At 39.9% G+C, this 22,457-nt stretch overlaps 1 long non-coding RNA gene across 1 annotated transcript in view; it reads right to left on the bottom strand.

Moving 5' to 3' along the window:
- Positions 1 to 401: 401 nt before the first annotated feature.
- Positions 402 to 22,457, bottom strand: part of LOC146007678 (uncharacterized) — a 56,020-nt gene continuing 33,964 nt past the window's right edge. Inside the window, exon 3 of the long non-coding RNA XR_014444384.1 lies at positions 402 to 6,454. This is a non-coding gene — a long non-coding RNA (uncharacterized LOC146007678). The remainder of the gene's footprint in view (positions 6,455 to 22,457) is intronic.

Raw genomic sequence — 22,457 nt, forward strand, 5'->3', positions numbered from 1 at the left:
CCCTCCCTGATCCGCACTATTAATCCCACCTTCCCTCCCTGCGAACATTGAGCATGTAGGTAAGGGACACTTATATGTTAAATGTGTAATGGGCATTATAGTTTGTTAAATAGTATGTGATGGGCATTACGGTGTGTTAGGGTGTATTATATAGTATGCAATGGGCATCATGTGTAATTGGCATTATGGCATGTGGCTTTATGTGTAATTGGTATTACAAAGTTTGCTAAACTGTGCAATGGTCATTATGGTGTGTGGTATAATGTTGGGCCGTGCCCACTTTTCACTGCGCAGGAGCCTCACCTACTACAAATTGAGGGGGCGCTGCCGAATATGTGTGCACTATATAAGAAACTGTTAATAAATAAATGAAACACAAAGGTTTAATGTTTCTAAATTGACACATTTATTTCTAGAAAAAGCACCACAGGTTACAAGAGAGATTCACCAATAGCATAATAATATATAGACAGTGATATATATATATATATATATATATATATATATTGATCCCTTCTCCGGTCTCATTTTGCGCATAAACATACCATACAATTCCCCAAATGAACAGCATATAATATCCTGTGATAAACAAGGTTCTGACCAACAACTGAAATCTTCTCCAGGAAGACAAATCGGATTCATTATAAAAATGTGTCACCTGTATAGAGGTGGCTACCTAGGACAGACCGCGCTCTGTATTTGGAAGCCTAGAAATCTGATGCTGTTTTTTTCTAACTCAACCTTTTACCAATAACCGATATCTTGTGTGTCAAAATATCATGATATTTGGCTTTAATTTTTTGCTTTGTTTATAAAATTATATTTCCCAATATACTTACATTACCTCACATTCAGAAACCTACACCCATCACATCAATGTGCGGCAACCCAGGATTTTATGTAGTGTAAAAAACTCAGTTGAAATAAGCTGGAACGAGGGACCCAGCATTTCACCTGGGGTAGCGAGCAGGATTGAACACAAGTTAAATCCAGCTCATGGAGTAGTGTAAATGAGTATGTGCCCCAGCACCCATTCACACCATAGGAACAGCCAGCACTCAATGAGCTTATCTGAAAGCACCAGCTCTGGACTTATCAGCAGTGGCATCACCAGCCGGGACAAGCTACTGTACCAGTCTGAAAGTGGTTATCCGTGTACAAAACCCTGGGTGCGACTCGACATATTATGTAATAGGGATAATAGATTTCTGAACACTACCTACTCCATTCATTTGGTTTAACCAATAATTCCCAAACTTGGTCCTCGGGACCGCAATCAATTCATGCTTTCCAGGTCTCCTCACAGCGGGCCAGATGTCCATTTTAACACTTTAAGGCTTAGTACATCTTGCCCAGATTCTCAAATTAAATAATTAGCTCCACCTGTGGATCTTTTAAAATGTGAGTTACTGTATGAGCACAACTGTGCTCCAGCCATGTGGCCAGGAAACCAACTGGGAACTGTTTGTAATCCTGAGGACCGAGTTTAACTGAAGTCATATTCATTGAAGTGAATGACCTTCAATGACCTTCCAAACACCTGTTGAACAACCATATCGGACACTTTTCCATTTGGCATACATTTTCACTGGCATATGAACTTGCATTTGTTATGGCAAAAACAGACACCAGCTGGTGTCAAGTCTAAAGGCCCCCATCCATGCATGCGATACCCCATCAACTCCTGGCAGCTGGACTGCATACCATACATCATATGCGGTCCTTTTGCAGAAGATGTATTGTATGCGATCCCAATCATGGCTGCGGGATCCGATAAATATTCATGGCGGCCATGATGGTCTGCGACTCCGATCTGGGAAGCACAGGAACGTGCCTCAGATCGGCGCCAAAGGAAAATTACATGCGATGAGACACTTTTCATCTGATCCCTTGTTCCGAAAGCTCGGAGTTGGATGGATGGGGCACTAGAGTGAAATAGTTTCTGCATACATTTCCATATTGAGACATCTTAGTTAAATGAATGTGACCATCTCCTGCAACATTAATACAGGTGTCTAATAAAGAATCCAGTGCAATTCCTCTTCTAGCTATAAAATACTGTAAAAATAATTAGAGCACAAAATACATTAAGCCCTTATCTATCTAGAAAAACTATCTGCGTAATAAATAGTGCATTGTCAGTCAGCCTTTGTGTTTTCAGCAATGCAGTGTAAAAAGTGCACAAAGCCCTCAAGTAGAGGAGAGAAGAGGGATCTCTTCCTCACTATAATAATACTAAGAAATACTTTTCCAAATATAAATATATATAAAATATTGTATCCATTAATGCATTCAGTGCCCTAGGTCCAGGGCAGAGGTTAACTTTTCCTGAAAGCACTTTACGGATCTAGTGGAATATATAAATAAATATCCAGTTTCATACATTCCTGTTCTTTTTTTTTCTGACAGACTGCTATTATCAACCTTATTAGTATTACATGTAGTATAGAGATTAACAGTCAGTATACACTGAGCACAATATACTCCATTGCAGCCTCTTATTGGCTGCTGTAATTACTATAATATTACTATTACACGATAGAGTGCAACAATATTACAACTTACAAAGGATATGAGGAATCCGACATTGGATAGAGAGAAATTAAAAACCAGACAATGTGTATCATTATTATTGTTGTTGTTATTATTATTATTATTATTATTATTATTAATAATGATGATGATGATCTCAGAAACCATTATCTTTGCCACCAAGACAAACAATCTTTCAACAATGAGTAAATGTTGCTACAGATAGCTGGGACATACATTTTTCTGCTGCAGCACCTGCACATTTGGGTTTGTTTACTTAAAGGTTAAAGAATACTGTACCTGTGAATTATCTTAAACAAATGGATCATGTTGTTACCGTACTCTCTGTAAGCTGGGGGCACACTAAACAAAGTTTAAAGGGCACAATAGTCTTCCCGGGTTCTTTTGAACTCCATAACAAATTATACAGTGTGTACACACTGTGCAATACTTTAAATGACCTTGTGATATATTGTGCATCATTAGTATTGTTAGCCATTTATGTATATGTAGTGTGTACACACTAGATGATATGAGCAAAATCATTAAAGAGATCTTCAGATCTGCCTGCCTGATATATATAGAGAGAGAATGAGAGAGAGATCTACATTATGGACCTTATTCTGATTGACTCGCAAGGCTGTGAAATTCACAGCCTTGCGAGTTCCATCAGACACCGCCCATTGGCCGGCCCCCTACCCATGCCTGCAAATGGATGATTTACATAATCTTCCATTCGCAGGCGGGGAGAAATCATTCGATGGTCAGCGTCCATCGAATGATTTCTCCAGCGCTTGCAGTTCAGAGACACCTATATGGTGTCTCTAAACTGCGGCACCCTGTGCGAGGAGAGGGCGGGCAGCTGACATCCGGTAATGTCAGCTGCCTGCGCTCCCGCGTCATGGCCTTATTAGCATGAGAACGCCCAGTGCTAATGGGGCTGCCCGGCGCCCCCTGCCCTTCTCCGCCATCCGCCTGCTGTGTACGGTGCATGCACCCTGCGCCTGCACATGCACAGAATGCAAACGCACATAGGACCGAATCAATTATATATATATATATATATATATATATATATATATATATAATACACGGCACTTCATTGGCCTCTTTTGTATCTAAGGTTGTCAATAAAACTTGTTTGTGCTGGCGGCATCTTGTATATTTTTTGGGGCACACAAGGTATTTTGAATGCAGAATGTGGGAGGGATGATGTGAACATCTTAAGTGTATATATATTTTGTTAAAGCTTCATATGGATTAATAGTGCCAATTAATACAAATGATTTTATCATGAATAGTTTCTGTTTCATACACATGAAAGGCTTTATGACTTCTCTCCCACATCAGGTTCCTCACCTCTCACTAGGAGCCATCTACAGTAAAGATTTGCACTAACACATTTACTAATTATTATACTATAATAGATATGAGTGAACATTATATTGATAGTATATCGCATTACTGTATAAGAGAATCCTAACATATCACAGGAATACTCAATTACTTGTACATGCCATCAAATATTATATTTACTATAGAAAACCCACAGTATACAATGATATATCGTAGAATATGTAGTAATCCCTACACGTGGGAATGCTGCCATTGAAAAGTTATAGAAAAGTCCAATTTCCTTCTATGTATCATTCATCCTCTCAGATGTAAACACACTGCATCGGGTGCAGGTGCCAATAGCCCCATTTGGAAGCAGGTCTGTGGGGGGCTAACAAATAGTTGTTATTATAATCTCCACAATAAGGTGCTATGGGAAAAGTTTGTTCCTCTACAGCTGTGTTTGAGTTATTTTCCCATTCACATAACAATATCCGATTTCCAGTTCCAGTTTTAAGTGCACATTGTGGACTTTAATTCTAGAAAGCGCTTTATATGTAGAGTTAAAATTATTTGGAAAATAGACCGGTCTTGGGTTTTATATATGGGTTGCCGTATTTAGAAGTACAAGCTTCCTCTTCAGATGCTTTAATAAATATACCTAATGGCCTATTGCACTGTTGCCCGTTTCCATATCTTAGATTTAATCAAATTTTTGTATTTTGATGTTGAGTTTCCCGATGTTTGGCTTGGCAATGTCGATGTAATTGCATTAAGCTCAGTGCAGTGGTGCAAAGGCAGACATAAGATATTAGTAAAGAAAAAAACATAAAGGATATGTGTTCTCCACTGATCACTCCATCATAATGACACTAGGACGTTTTCATGGTTGATTGGGGGGTAAATGGGGGGAATAAAATAGGAAACATTTATGAAAAAGTTTAACATATTGCATATAGCATTGCTAACTGTAATATATCATTGAGTGTAAAGGGCAAACAGCTGCTTTTCCATTATTAGAATTAGGTCTCAACCTCTATCTTTATATATCAACTCCCATAATTATGGGAGTTAAATGGCTTGATTTTTATCCTCAAGGGAATATGAAGCTAACAAGTAATGAGGTAGGAGGTAATAAATATTAAAACATTCTTTTTTTATCTTTTGAGGAAAAAAAGAATAAATTGTTTGTCTTAAGTGGTAGTTAACAAACTGCAATAAGTGTTTGATAAATGACTTTGAATAAAGACATTTCTACCTGTATATGGGAGACAATAAAAAGCATGTAGAAGACACAAAAGTGCACAACCAAAATCATTTTTTGTGGAGCATGGATGTACTTACTTTCATGCAAGTATGCCTATTATTTGCCAAGAAGTAAAAATGACTTTGTGTCAAGAGGCCAATATTTCCAAGCGGTCGAAAAGAGGAGTTGAGTAGGTGAAAAATGTTCTTTGCTAAGTGCCTAGCTCATTAGAAAGACTGACTGATTGGATGCCATCACACTCCAATTCAGCCAATAGCTTGGCACACAAGCCAGTGACTGTCACTAGCCAATCTGTATTTTTTTAACATTTGAAAACAAGTTGAATTACTATCATTCACGGCCATCTTTGGTTGTTGGTGATACACCCACAAATGTGATTATGTCAACCAATTTGGAATAAACCAGCCAAATTAGCAAACAAAATGGCAGTCATAGTGCAGTCTCTCTACTACAATAAGAGTGATCTCTAAGATATGTTTCCTCTTTAGTTAGTAGGCAGAATTTGAAATTTGAAGAAAATTAATCCATGTTATACAAATAGAATAAATATATATATTTTTAGTAGTTTACCAGAGTAGAGTAGCAGTGATTGGATTGGAACATCCCAGTGATAAAGCCACCTTCATTTACAATCTGGCAGAGCATGCTGATATGGATTATATGGCAAGAATCCAGATCAAGTATAAAAACTATTGTGAATTATCTATCATAATCCAGTAAAGTACAATTAACTGTAAAAGTATTGCTAAGTATTGTGTTAGATTACTGTTACCACGATTATATTGGAATACTGTGTTTTTTTTAATGTTATTGAGTATTAGGAACTGGAAGGCTGACGTGAATCCCATTATAATAAGAATACGCTTGAACACTGTTTATAATTATATTATTGAGTATACTTATAGGTTTCAGATGATTTTTTTTACAGAATTTTTTGAATTTATGCTACATGTAATTTATTATTATAAATTACATGTGGTTAGAACAAGGCAAAGTTCTTTATGATGATTCATCAGCTTCCATTTCCCTATTTCTGCATTTTCATACACTGTAGACACTTTTGTGCTATAAGTCTACATAAAAATATAAATCTTGCTGTCTTGAATACACTGATCCATCATTTCTTTGCGTTTCGACTGAGATAGTTCGAGCTGCTGACATTGTATTAGAACAATGAACGTTGGAAGAATTGTAGAAAGACCTTTTTTCATTTCGATATATGATTGTCCAGTCCCACCTTAAAATTGACGTATAAGCTGCTAAAAGCAGTAGTAGAGGAAAAACATCAGGCAGACAACAATAGTTACAACTGCTATGCACCTGAAAGAAAGCAAATGACAGAGACAACAAAACAGAAACAAATATTAGCACACGTATTTAAATAGCAATAGAATAAATAACAAATGAACTATAAAGAATACAGTAGTTATGGGGAAGATGTGTCAAGCATTTTAAAGAGTGGAGAAGTTTAATATAGCAAACTATTAGCTGCTATCTATCATATTATAGAATGTACTCTATAAATGCTCCATAGAGCTTGATTGGTTGCTAGGGACAACTTCGCTTCTTTAAAGGCTTGAGTCATCTCTCCATGTATATAACGCGCGTGTGTATGAAAGTATAAAAAAAAATCATGCTAAAAGATGCTCCTAAAAATATAATAAATTTGCAATCAGTCTCATACCTCCCAACTTCTTTTTGTCTTTAAAATGGAGATGGGGCAGATCTACACACCAGGTGGTCGTGGCTTGGGCAGAGGGGAGTGGCCTAGTGTCACAACCCCATTTTTTTTAATTTTCAGGGGCATGTCCAGCACTCCCCTAGCAGCTGGGTAGCCCCCCGGTTACTAGCCGCTACATGCACACGGCATCTCTTTAGTGATCACCAGCTGCTCTGCAGAACAGAGGTTCTCTCCGGTTCCTCTCAATTGCTACCCTACCCGCAGAATGAATGCCACCCATGGGAGCAACACCGGGACAGTCTCAAATTAGTGGGACTGTCCCGCTGTAACCGGGACAGTTGGGATATATTGCATTTTATACTGGGGTTGAGTCTACACTAAGTGCTGAATTCTAATGTCTGCAGCACTGAAACACTTTAAGTTACTCCCTTAGTAACAAATAGGTTTATATGGCAAAAGACAGGCAAAAGTGATTTTGTGCGCTGACACCTTCCAAATACAATATGAGAGTGATTTTAGTGAGGGGAGAATGTAAATGTAAAGGAAATATACTCTCCTCTCTCAGATCTTCTTCGCCTAACTAGAGGCTCTCCAGTCAAATTGTGGAGATATGCAAAAGATAAAATTTTCAAAATAGTGTGATATCGTCAAAAATTCACAAATTTATTTATAGACACTTAAAATATATAAAAATCACACACACATATAAATTTTACAACATTACTGTTGTTAACATGGCTAAGGTGGAGGTTTTACCAGATTCTGGTGTATAAAGCGCCTGTAGAGAAAGGTCTTTCAAACTCTGCAAAAACCCTGGTTCACCGGAAAAACCAAAGGCCTCAGGTGCTCCACACAGATCCAGTCTCGGCAAATATCCTACCCTGGTGACACACTCCAAGCTGCTGCAACGCGTATCGGGATAAGAATGTCCCTTCCTCAGGCAGTCATCTGGAGTGTGGGTCACTTCCTCAATTTAAACATATCCCTTAATTCATATCCAGGTCAAAAGGTCAACTTGTGCAATATATTGTATTTTTCTTTTTAGACACGTGAAGTCCGTTTGGGTTCATACCAGTATAACTATAATATAGTTACTAACATCCGCTATTATAAAGAGTTAAAAATGGGTCATATAAATGATGAAAAATTGAGAAACATTGAGTATACAGTTTACTTCCGCATAACCGTAAATACGATCGTGCCAGATGGACCGCATTCCTCTGACACGCATCGTCATATCCGGAAGTTAAAGATCTTCCCCAACGTGCTTATTTTCTGTGTTCCCGGAAGTGCGGCCGCGTCAGGTGGACCACATTGATCTGACACGCACCGTCACAGACGGAAGGTCCATCCTTATTCAGTGTGATCCTCATGTTACATGCTGTGATGCTCGTCTTGTCCCGGAAGTAGCACCGGTTTTTCACTGTCAAAGACGCTGCTGTATGGTTCCTATGAGGTGGAACGCACCTCCATTTTAACTTATACACAAACTTCTATGTAGATGGAACGCATCTCCATTTTGGTCTTGTTCCATATGTTTAATGCGATTTTGATGTTATTCTTCAGTCTGGGTCTTTTAACCCTTACTTAAATAGACCTCTGGTGTAAGGTTGTTAGTACCTATAAACTGGAGAAAATACATATATTTTGAATTTTTCGTTCTTATCGCTATTCACTATCATATATATTCGCAACTAAGCTGCTCCCTTACTCTGATGGCATATACAATATAAAGTGCTTATTATAATAAAGTGCATAAAGTTTGATAAAGTGCATTCAGTATAGTGAATAAAGTGCATTTCACATATAAACTACACCAGACATAGGATATCAAAATTAAAAAAGGAAATTCTCCTGATAAAAACTACATTAAAAAGTATACTAAAATTAACTAAAGGAACCATTTAATTTCGAAATCGGAATTGAGGCCTTTTGGCATTAAATTCTTTCATTTAAAAATCCATCGCATTTCTGCCTTTGCGAGCATGGCCTCTTCGTTTCTATTTCTCCATGTGTTTTTTACCAGTTCTATGGCCATGAAATGGGTAATTTCGCTTGTTTGGCAGTTATGTTTTTCCTTAAAATGATTTGATAGAGAATGTACTGTGAGACCTTTCCTGATATTTCTTAGGTGTTCACTCATTCTAGTTTTTAGTGCTCTGCTGGTTCTTCCTATGTATACCAGATTACAGCTACACTCTATCAGGTATACCACATTAGTTGTGTGGCAGGTCATGAATTGATTAATTTTATATCTCTGTCCATTCCGTTCAAATTCTTCATATTTTGTTTTATTACTTTTTATCTCTTTGCAGCCTTGACAATTCCCGCATCTATAGAAGCCCTTGCTTCTTATTGGGTTCTTTGGGTTGGTAGTCAAGGCGCTCTTAGTTAACTTATTCTTTAAAGATGGGGCCCTTCTATATATGAATTTTGGGACTGTAGGGAGCGATGTTTTCAGGATGGGGTCTTTCTGGAGCAAGTGCCAATGCTTTTTTATACTTGATTCTATCAATTTGTATTGGCCTGTATATTCTGTAATAAATGCAAATTCTGCTTTGCCGTTTCTTGTTCCTTTCGGATGTTTAGACCCCTCTATTAAGTCATTCCTTTCCATTTTTAGAACTTGATCTTTTTGGTTGTCAATATCTGCTTTGTTATAACCTTTCTGTTTGAATCTTGTCCCCATTTCATCAATTTGTTCCTTACATATCTCTTTTCTGCTACAATTTCGCCTCACTCTCATGAATTGGCTTTTAGGTATACCCCTAAGCCAATTAACATGATGTTCACTTTCGACTGCGATGTAATTATTCGAATCAGTGGGCTTGTTGTATGTTTTTGTCTCTAATTTATTATTTTCTATGTAAACCGTTAGGTCCAGGAAGTTTATGGTCTTATTGCTCTTGGTGTAGCTCAAAGATATTCATGACCTCAAGCTACGTAGCTTGGGGTCATGAATTAAAGAACTGGTACAGGTACATCGACGATCTAAATCTGTTTTGTGAAAACCTCAACAAAAATGATTGCAACATATCTTTGAGCTACACCAAGAGCAATAAGACCATAAACTTCCTGGACCTAACGGTTTACATAGAAAATAATAAATTAGAGACAAAAACATACAACAAGCCCACTGATTCGAATAATTACATCGCAGTCGAAAGTGAACATCATGTAAATTGACTTAGGGGTATACCTAAAAGCCAATTCATGAGAGTGAGGCGAAATTGTAGCAGAAAAGAGATATGTAAGGAACAAATTGATGAAATGGGGACAAGATTCAAACAGAAAGGTTATAACAAAGCAGATATTGACAACCAAAAAAGATCAAGTTCTAAAAATGGAAAGGAATGACTTAATAGAGGGGTCTAAACATCCGAAAGGAACAAGAAACGGCAAAGCAGAATTTGCATTTATTACAGAATATACATGCCAATACAAATTGATAGAATCAAGTATAAAAAAAGCATTGGCACTTGCTCCAGAAAGACCCCATCCTGAAAACATCGCTCCCTACAGTCCCAAAATTCATATATAGAAGGGCCCCATCTTTAAAGAATAAGTTAACTAAGAGCGCCTTGACTACCAACCCAAAGAACCCAATAAGAAGCAAGGGCTTCTATAGATGCGGGAATTGTCAAGGCTGCAAAGAGATAAAAAGTAATAAAACAAAATACGAAGAATTTGAATGGAATGGACAGAGATATAAAATTAATCAATTCATGACCTGCCACACAACTAATGTGGTATACCTGATAGAGTGTAGCTGTAATCTGGTATACATAGGAAGAACCAGCAGAGCACTAAAAACTAGAATGAGTGAACACCTAAGAAATATCAGGAAAGGTCTCACAGTACATTCTCTATCAAATCATTTTAAGGAAAAACATAACTGCCAAACAAGCGAAATTACCCATTTCATGGCCATAGAACTGGTAAAAAACACATGGAGAAATAGAAACGAAGAGGCCATGCTCGCAAAGGCAGAAATGCAATGGATTTTTAAATTAAAGAATTTAATGCCAAAAGGCCTCAATTCCGATTTCGAAATTAAATGGTTCCTTTAGTTAATTTTAGTATACTTTTTAATGTAGTTTTTATCAGGAGAATTTCCTTTTTTAATTTTGATATCCTATGTCTGGTGTAGTTTATATGTGAAATGCACTTTATTCACTATACTGAATGCACTTTATCAAACTTTATGCACTTTATTATAATAAGCACTTTATATTGTATATGCCATCAGAGTAAGGGAGCAGCTTATTTACGAATATATATGATAGTGAATAGCGATAAGAACGAAAAATTCTAAATATATGTATTTTCTCCAGTTTATAGGTACTAACAACCTTACACCAGAGGTCTATTTAAGTAAGGGTTAAAAGACCCAGACTGAAGAATAACATCAAAATCGCATTAAACATATGGAACAAGACCAAAATGGAGATGCGTTCCATCTACATAGAAGTTTGTGTATAAGTTAAAATGGAGGTGCGTTCCACCTCATAGGAACATACAGCAGCGTCTTTGACAGGGAAAAACCGGTGCTACTTCCGGGACAAGACGAGCATCACAGCATGTAACATGAGGATCACACTGAGTAAGGATGGACCTTCCGTCTGTGACGGTGCGTGTCAGATCAATGCGGTCCACCTGACGCGGCCGCACTTCCGGGAACACAGAAAATAAGCACGTTGGGGAAGATCTTTAACTTCCGGATATGACGATGCGTGTCAGAGGAATGCGGTCCATCTGGCACGATCGTATTTCCGGTTATGCGGAAGTAAACTGTATACTCAATGTTTCTCAATTTTTCATAATTTATATGACCCATTTTTAACTCTTTATAATAGCGGATGTTGGTAACTATATTATAGTTATACTGGTATGAACCCAAACGGACTTCACGTGTCTAAAAAAAAAAAATACAATATATTGCACAAGTTGACCTTTTGACCTGGATATTAATTAAGGCTGGGGTAGCCAACCCTGGTCCTCGAGAGCTACCAACAGTGCATGTTTTGCAGCTCTCCTCACAGAATCACAAGTGAGCTAATTAGCTCCATCTGTGGATCTTTTAAAATGTGTTAGTGATTAATGAGTGCAGCTGTGCAGCAGCTAGGTTGTCTGGAAAATGTGAACTGTTGGTAGCTCTCGAGGGCTAGGGTTGGCTACCACTGAATTAAGGGATATGTTTAAATTGAGGAAGTGACCCACACTCCAGATTACTGCCTGAGGAAGGGACATTCTTATCCCGATACGCGTTGCAGCAGCTTGGAGTGTGTCACCAGGGGAGGATATTTGCCGAGACTGGATCTGTGTGGAGCACCTGAGGCCTTTGGTTTTTCCGGTGAACCAGGGTTTTTGCAGAGTTTGAAGACCTTTCTCTACAGGCGCTTTATACACCAGAATCTGGTAAAACCTCCACCTTAGCCATTTTAACAACAGTAATGTTGTAAAATGTATATGTGTGTGTGATTTTTATATATTTTAAGTGTCTATAAATAAATTTGTGAATTTTTGACGATATCACACTATTTTGAAAAATGTATCTTTTGCATATCTCCACAATTTGACTGGAGAGACTCTAGTTAGGCGAAGAAGATCTGAGAGAGGAGAGTATATTTCCTTTACATTTACCTTCTCCCCTCACTAAAATCACTCTCATATTGTATTTGGAAGGTGTCAGCGCACAAAATCACTTTTGCCTGTCTTTTGGGATATATTGCAGTCTGAAGCCACAGGCTAGTATATACTGTAATATCTGTGTCTACAGTATCTCAGGTTTCAATTATGCAATCACACACTTAATGACACTCAGTGCGGTATTCAATGAGCCTGATTCACCATGTTTTTATGGCGAATTTGTGCTGTTTGGCGAATTTCTGACTAAAACGGTAAATCACCCTATTCAATGACCACATGGCGAATACATTTCAAGGTTTTTTTCACCATGATTCACCGAGTAGCAATCGCTATCTTTTTATGGTGAAGTGGAATGTGAACTTTTAAAATAAAGTGTTTTGTTTTTTACATTTGGTGTCAAAAAATCAGGAATTTTATTCTGAGGAGGGGCATGCTATTTTTATTCATGTGCTGTAAGCACATGAATATATATTTAATTTAAAAAAAAATATATTTTTATTTTTTTTACACAGCAGCCAGCAGGGGGCGCCGGAGCCGAGCCGCTCATTACATATTCATATATTCACTGCATTCACTGTGAATATACGCTCCCCTGCTGGCACCCCCGGGGGGCAGCCTGTGCTGCCTGGCACCCGGGGAGCCCACCTACCCCCCACAAAGTTCTGGGACAGGCAGAGAGACTACCATCTCTCTGCCTGGCACCGTCCTCAGGCTCACTGCGGCATACGCCGCAGGAGCTCATATTCGCCAGTCAGGGGCAGCGAGCCCCTGACACGTTGAATACCGGAGCCCGCCGGCTCCGGAACGTGGCGAATGTGCAGCGAATCCTAAAAAGGATTCTCTGCACCTCGCAGGTATTCTCATTGAATACCGCCCTCTGTCTGCATTGCACAACACACACCCTTTCCCTGCTCCGTTCTGCTTCTCTAAGTGTAAAGAGCTGCTTGTACGGGCATAGGCATATTTTGTGAGAGTGTGCTGTAAAAATGTAAAATGTATGTACACCCAACTAAGAAGGATGCCTTAGTTTCTTAAGCACAAGTTTGTAGATGTAGAAACTGATTCTTTCGAACTTTTAGGTCTCTCATTAAGAATACTTACCGGACCCCTGTTCCAAATTCCTCCATTGGCATGCCAGTGTCAGTATTCTGACCACCGCCATCCCTACTGCCTGCCATTTGTATGTATTCCTTTTAGTCTACCCAGATGGGGGTGGGGATGCTGTATCAGTAGTAGTAGAGTAGTATCGTTAGAACTTTCCCCTCAACACCTCAGGATGACTGATAACTTCAAAAAAACTTTATTACTCTAAAGGAGGAACCAATGATATTGCAGAGTACAAGAAGGTACAGATGTGGCCTTGTCTGTATTATTGGTGGTGCGCCCAGAGTCAGTCAATACAATGGGGTTTATTCTAGTTCATTCTTTCTGACAAAATCCTTCTTAGATGGACAAAACCATGTGCACTGCAGGGGGGCAGATGTAACATGTGCAGAGAGAATTAGATTTGGGTGAGTTATTTTGTTTCTGTGCAGGGAAAATACTGACTGCTTTATTTTACACTTCAATATAGATCTAATTTTGAAGAAAAACCCCACCCAAATCTAATTCTCTCTGCACAAGTTACATCTGCCCCACCCGCAGTGCACATGGTTTTGTCCATCTAAGAAGGATTTTGTCAGAAAGAATGGACTAGAATAACCCCCAATGTATCAGGGAAGAGTAGAGAAAGAGTTTTTGCTGGGAAACTCTGAACACCCCATGAATTATACAGCACACTTGGCTCACCCCTCGACTGACCCCTGGAATCATGTCAGTGATTCTCTCGTTAACACAGGTGAGAGTGTTGATGAGGACAAGGAAAATTGTGTCAATTGGGAGGTCTGTTTAGGGGTAGATATACTAAAGCTGCTAAAACTTGAAAGTGGAGGTGTTGCCCGTGGCAACCAAGTAGATTCTGATTTCACATTTTCCTTGTAAGAGAAATAATACCTAGAATCTGATTGGTTGCTAAGGGCAGTAACACTTTAAAGCTGGTTACACACTGGTCACAACCTGTTTAACATCCTACCATCCGGAAGACGGTTCAGGTCTGTCCCCGCCAAAACTTACTGATCCGCAAGAAGCTTCTTTCCGTTAGCCGCCCATCACCTGAACAATCCAATCAAAGCGAATGCAATCCCAATATCAACAGCCAAACAAGGTGACCCTACTTGGCGACCTATCCACCATAGTCGTAACTAGAAATGGAATGCATGTAATGTCTTAATGTAATGTATGTAATGTCTCCCCCCCTCCCCCTTACCCCTGTTTGATGCTGCACTGTAATCCACAAAAAATTCCACGTGTGTGCATGCATACATGGCCAGTAAAGTTGATTCTATTCTAGATATATCTGCAGAGCAGTTGACCTGCAGATATATCTACAGACAGATCAGGCATACAGACAGATCTCCATACACACTGCCCGATCCGTAAGGACAGACATCATGAGCTGCCAATCGCTGGCGGCTCCCGGCATGGCTGTATGGGCGGTTGGCGCATCGCCCGCACTCAATGCGCTGATATATCTTTAGCTTCATCGGCATCGGCTGTGTTGTACAGCAGACGCAATATTTCTGTGAACGTCGCCGTGTACTTTCAGGCCTCCAGTGCGCCATGTCTCCTCTCTGCAGTATTTAATGGACGTCACATGTCACCTGACCTTATTCTCCAATCATCTATTTTTTTTCAAGTCCTATGTGAAAAACCGGGCGACGCCTGTTCACACTGGTGCATACCCGTGTAATTTCCTGGAATAACCCTGCAAAAGTCCTGGGTGCCATCCCGTGCCAATAGACCTGGGAATTTTACTCACACCCGTTCAGACTGAGATACAACCCTGTAAGTTACCACTTGCCCCGCCACTATCCCAGGTTTTTGTGGAAATAAGAACAGGGTATAAGAGGAAAGTCCAGGAATAAAACATGGTGTCCCTCTTGGAAAGCCTCATGTTGGGAGGTATGCTTTTAGGCTGGGCACACACCTAAAGATTTATCTGTCCAATCTGTCTGGTGGGAACAAAAATCTGAAAATGTATATGAGAAAATTACAATCAACATTGGCTCCGAAATGCTGGAAACCAGTCAAAAACAATTGCTTTGTCTGTTTTCCAAAGGGAGCATATTTGTGACTATCATTTGCAAATCATTTGCTCGCACACATGTCCAGGTTTTTCTTCTCCACCAGATAGATTGGACAGATAAATCTGTAGGTGTGTATCCAGCTTTAGTGTTTAGCTTTATTAAATCTACCCTTTTAGAATTGCAGGTTTTAGGTGGTCAAATGGTTTCCATATTTTATATGTTCCAATTAAAATGTATGTTAAATATTAAAAGTCATGTTTACGGTACCCCCAGGTAATGCTGTTAGTGGATCTCTTCAGCTGTGTCTCTGACTTCCCGATTTCTCTGGTAATCATTCTGATTTTCCAGTGTGTGTCTGGGGATGAGTCTCAGTAAATAGCAAAACCCTCCCTCGCACAGTCCCCCCAGAATAAAGAACAGCTGTGCTTTTGCGTAGGATAGGAGTAATATGTACAATGAGAAAAATGAAGTTTGACAAATAATTCCTAGAATACTTGACACTTGTAATAAGGGGGGCAGAGAACCAACCTTATTTTCATTCATTAGAAGACAATCCTTATGTGCTTTACAATACTAGACTTTATGGGGGAAATTTACTAAGATGTGTATTCTACTTCACATGTGATGTTGCTATGGGCAACCAATCAGAAGCTACTTCTTATTTAATTATGCACCCTCTAGAACAGGGGTGGCCAACCTGCGACTCTCGAGACGCGTGCGGCTCTTTCCTTCATGAGCTGCGGCTCCTTCAATTACCCCGCCCGCACAGTGATCGGGCAGCCACCCACGCCTCCCCACAGTGAGCGGCTGCATAGGGGGAGCACCCACCGCCCCTCCCCATATATGACAGACATCCGGCGTCACCGCACCCCCTCCCATCACAGCGTGCGGCCAGCGGCACCTTTCTCCCCGCCCGGCTTATAACTTTCCAGTGCAGTATCAGAGTTCCGACTCTGCGGTAGAGTTTGTACATATGTATAGCGTTAGAGGCAGTGGATGGATGTATATGAGAGAGACAGTGTATGTATGGATATATGTATGGAGAGAAAGAGGGTTTGGGCTCTATCTCAGGCGCTCTTGGGGATGGCAGCTGGGGTATATCAATAGGTCAAACCTTTATGGACCTAAAAAGACTGAATATGACAAATGTGATATGTGATAGACCCAATAGCGCTATCCCAGTGCGGACACCACAGTGATATGGTCAGATGAAATATTTATACTTCCCTTCCTCTTTTTATATATAGGGCTTCTTTATTTTTCTCAGACGGTGGTTACTTGGGTTGGTGTAATTTTTCTCCCGATGAATGCATATAAGGAAAAAAAACAGGAACAGACGTTGTCTATACGCTTAATACCTCTTTTGCATTATCATGTAGTGAGGCTCAAATGGATGCATACCTCACTTACATAATTATAAGCGGAATAATATATATAAAGGTATCTTTCTTTAAGGTGGGTAGCGTACCCGTACTCACGGTGTGGCGGTGTGTTCAACTCTTATAAAGGTATCTTTTTCCAGCCTTGATTTCCAAAAAGGGATTTTATTGATAAAAAACACACAGTATAAAATAAGGTGCAGGAGCGTGGCAGGCGACTGAGGTGGCTGATCAAATAACAAAAACAGTACCCCGATCCGGACGAGATACAGCTGTTTAAAGAATCAGGCACTCTGCAGTTCCTACCTTTGGTCCTCATAAAAGCCTGTCACTGATTTTCCTGTTTTTGTTATTTGATCAGCCACCTCAGTCGCCTGCAAAAGAGGTATTAAGCGTATAGACAACGTCTGTTCCTGTTTTTTTTCCTTATATGCATTCATCGGGAGAAAAATTGTAACCACCGTCTGAGAAAAATAAAGAAGCCCTATATATAAAAAGAGGAAGGGAAGTATAAATATTTCATCTGACCATATCACTGTGGTGTCCGCACTGGGATAGCGCTATTGGGTCTATCACATATCACATATGGGTATATGTATGTTTGTATGAAGGAGGCAGTGGATGGATGGATGAAGGAACGGTGGTGGTGTATGCACTGTATGTATGAGGGTGGCAGTGTATAAATATATGCATGTATGGGGGTGGCAGTGTATACATTTATGCATGTATTGGGGTGGCAGTGTATAAATGTATGCATGCTTGAGGATGGCGGTGTATAAATGTATGTATGTATGTATGTATGTATGTATGTATGTATGTATGTATGTATGTATGAGGGTGGCAGTGTATAAATGTATGCATATATGGGGGTGGCAGTGTATAAATGTATGTATGTATGAGGGTGGCGGTGTATAAATGTATGCATGCTTGAGGGTGGCGGTGTATCAATGTATGTATGTATGTATGTATGTATGTATGTATGAGGGTGGCCATGTATAAATGTATGTATGTGCCTGATGTTGGCTCTTCGGCATCCCTAAACATATTTTTTGTCTCTTTGTCTCTGACTGGTTGACCACCCCTGCTCTAGAAGATAGTAGACAGGATCTGATTGGTTGCCCATAGCAACATCACATGTGAAGTAGAACACACATCTTCGTAAATTTCCCCTTATATGGCTAGATTTTAATGACAAAACAATAGTAAATTCATTATTCATTTTAAACAACAAATGGGTTGTTAAACATTCTATAAAGATAACTTTCTTTGTAATTGTTGTGTAGGATTATTTTTTATGAAGTGTTAGAATGCCTATTCAGTATGTCCTTTATCTCATATGTATATGGTCTAATTCAGACCTGACCAAAGTAAAAATGTGGTCTCAAAATGGACAAAACCTTGTTGCGCTGCAGGTGGGGAAAATGTAAAGGTCCATACACACTGGGCGAATTTGCCAAATGTAACTGCTGACCGATGATGGGGAAAAATCGCTAGGCTGAACCCCCCCACGACCCCCTTAGAGGGAGAATATAATAGGTAACAAGCCACTGGGCCCACAGTATGGCGAGCGCAGCGAGTCCGCAATGGGCTTCGTTGCACTCCCCCCGCTGTCTGAGTCCGAACAGTGGGGATCCCGACGTCGGGCTAATGACTGTCTGGATCCTGACTGTCGGGTTCCTATACCACACCCAACCCTGGCTGCTCTTCAGAAGATTATAGGGGAATTCAATTAGTTGCAGTAGTTTACTGCAGGCTAATTGATCCCCTGAGACAATTGAATTAAGGTGCGTACACACTGGCCAATATATTGATGCACATTCGGCCGGTGTTTACCATCAATATATCTGTGAACGGCTGTGCAACACAGCCAATGCCTGATATATCTAAAGGTGCCCATACACGTTACAATTATTGTATACAATATTGTATACAATATCGCATCTCATTGCATCTCGGTTTTGTGATAAGATTAGATGAGATGAGATCTAGTACAAAAAGTATGTGCAGTACATACTATTTGTACTAGATCTCATCTCATCTGATCTCATCGCAAAACCGAGATGTGATGAGATGCGATATTGTATACAATATTATATGCAATAATTGTAACGTGTATGGGCACCAAGATATATTGGTGCATCGTTCTGTGTATAGTAGATCTTCTGGCTGCCCGTACAGCCATGCTGGGAGCCGCCGGTGATTGACAGCTTAGTGCCGTCCATATGTGATGTCAGTCCAGACGGATTGGACGGCGTGTATGCCTGATCTGTCTGTAGATATATCTGAAAATGAATTGATCTACAGATATATCTAATAGCGTTTGCCCAGCTTTAGCTCTACAGGCCGCAGTTGATGAGATTTATTTTTTCAGGTCTGATACCTGAAAAGAAGTCCCAGAGAAATTGTCTGTTATCATGTGCCGCAAAATCATTAACATATCAAGGGAGCGAAGTTTGGAAATGTAGGGAAGGAAGAATGGTGAGGGCTTTGTAGTCTCAATTGTACTCTATTGGACCATACCTGACGACTTTCTGGCTGCTCTCTCTAGCTCAATAGGGGCAGGATTTTAATAAATTGGGGATTGGACGCACTAAAGTGTGTGTGTTATATAATAAAATATGGTAGGAGCACTAATTTGGTATATAGTCACAGATCCACAAAGTTCAATTCCGCACTTCCCTTACATTAAGGATGTCAGCTTCTTCTCCAAGCTGGGTTTTATTCCCAAAAATCTTCTTGGAATCAGAGAAAATGGTGAGAAGAAGCACCTACATAGAGGGAGTTTTTCTGATTCACTCGGAGAGGCACAACCACTCTCTAATGGACAAAACCATGTGCACTGCAGGTGGGGCTGATGTAACATGTGCAGAGAGAGTTAGATACCGATATTGACCCGTGCGCGGGGGGGGGCGGGGGTCTCCAGTGCTATGAATATTTAATGAGCGCTCATTAAATATTCACTGTGCTGAATTTAGGCCCCAGCTCATTGGCTGGGTCCTAAATACCGTTTCAGACCTGATTTTGATGCCAAAATACCGGGTCTGAAACGAGTAGGACCCTCCATTTTAACCGTTTTACAAAAACGGCTTTTGTAAAACGTTAAAGTGGGTCTGCACCTTTCAGACCGCACAGATTACCGTTTAACGGTTAAAAATCGCCAAAATACCGTTTTTTAAGTGCGGTCTGAAAGGGGCATTACTTTGTTGGGCCGTACTTCCTAGGTTAAATCTATATTTGACTTGCCATCTTGACTAGTGTCCGTGTGTAACTGAAAGATGTAAGCTACATCTCTTTCTCTTTAACACATACAGAAACACAGAGGCAATCACAAGGTAGCAGACTAGCTTTCAAAGCTTTTGCTTTGAGCAAGCTTAGCTAAAATCTCTCTCTCTATAATATCTCTATTGACTGATCAATCTATATATCACTGACCAGCTACAGTGGTGGGGTCCTGAGGCATAGTACCCCAGCATGGTTAGCTGTTCCAATACTCCACTATGGGTATCATAGCAATTGTAATTCTACCAATACATCTGTTTTATATGAAATACAGGATGACATAATGTATGTTCTTCTTTGATATTAGTTTTACTTCATTAATTACGCTGACAAGGTTAGCCTCTGCTGTATGTTAAGAAACACTGCCCCCATGTGTCAAACATTAGGTACAATGATATCTTCTATACCGATAATAGAGCACTATTAAGAGCAGAACTGAGACAATATTAAAGACCAAAAGCTGTCCATAGTGTGACGGATGAGGTCCCGACAGCCGGGATCCTGACAGTCGTTACACAGATGTCGGAATCCTGAGTGTTAAAACCCCAACAGTCGGGATCACGACTGACAGGGAATTCTACCTAGTGGGAGGTCCATGACCCCCATAGAGGGAGAATATAATAGGTGGCGAGCGCAGCCAACCACCGAGCCCACAGTGTGACGAGCGCAGCGGGGTTCCAACATCAGACTAATAACTTTCGGAATCCCATCTTTCGGAGTGCTATACCCCACCCGTTCATAGAATAATGGTAAATAATACCAATTATTTCCATGCACGCAATATGAGGTGAGTGCAACTGTGGCTGACTTACATGAAAATCTAAAACATACCATAGATCAATACAGAAGGAAGCATAAAAATAAATATTGCAATATGTCAAGAAACAAACAGGGGGTATCAGCACACCAATGGGTATCAGTAATAATAAACTCTGTACAGGTTGAGTATACCTTATCCAAAATGCTTGGGACCAGAAGCATTTTTGATAACTGATTATTCTGTATAATATTTTTGGAATTTTTTTATATTTCAATGATGTATCATTTATGTTGTATGAACACATCAAGCACATGAAAAACACACTTATATTTTATTTGTGCGTGAAACAAGGTTTCAAAACAAAGTTTGTGTACTATCTCAGGCACTTACTTTGAACGCTGAGCAATCATTTTCTTGCACGTATTTAGTGTCAGTTATATATCATGTCCTCAGTAGTGCCAGTTACAGATCATATCCCCAGTAGTGCCAGTAACATATCATGTCCCCAATAAGGCAAGTTAGATATCATGTCCCCAATAGTGCAAGTTAGATATCATGTCCCCAGTAGTGCCAGTTACATATCATGTCCCCAATAGTACAAGTTACATATCATGTCCCCAGTAGTGCCAGTTACATATCATGTCCCCAGTAGTGCTGTAACAGATGTCCCCAGTAGTGCCAGTTACATATCATGTCCTCAGTAGTGCCAGTTACAGATCATATCCCCAGTAGTGCCAGTAACATATCATGTCCCCAATAAGGCAAGTTAGATACCCCAATAGTGCAAGTTAGATATCATGTCCCCAGTAGTGCCAGTTACATATCATGTCCCCAATAGTACAAGTTACATATCATGTCCCCAGTAGTGCTGTGACAGATGTCCCCAGTAGTGCCAGTAACATATCATGTCCCCAATAAGGCAAGGTACATATCATGTCCCCAATAGTGCAAGTTACATATCATGTCCCCAGTAGTGGCAGTTACATATCATGTCCCCAATCGTGCAAGTTACATAGCATGTCCCCAGTAGTGCCAGTTACATATCATGTCCCCCAATAGTGCAAGTTACATATCATGTCCCCAGTAGTGCCAGTTACATATCATGTCCCCAATCGTGCAAGTTACATATCATGTTCCCAGTAGTGGTAGTTACATATCATGTCCCCAGTAGTGCTGTTACAGATGTCCCCAGTAATGGCAGTTACAGATAATATCCCCAGTAGTGCCACTAACATATCATGTCCCCAATAAGGCAAGTTACATATCATGTCCCCAATAAGGCAAGTTACATATCATGTCCCCAATAGTGCAAGTTACATATCATGTCCCCAGTAGTGGCAGTTACATATCATGTCCCCAATAGTGCAAGTTACTTATCATGTCCCCAGTAGTGCCAGTTACATATCATGTCCCCAGTAGTGCTGTTACAGATGTCCCCAGTAATGGCAGT

Source organism: Crinia signifera, chromosome 6 (genome assembly GCF_055691185.1).
Source record: "Crinia signifera chromosome 6, ASM5569118v1, whole genome shotgun sequence".
NCBI lineage: Eukaryota > Metazoa > Chordata > Amphibia > Anura > Myobatrachidae > Crinia > Crinia signifera.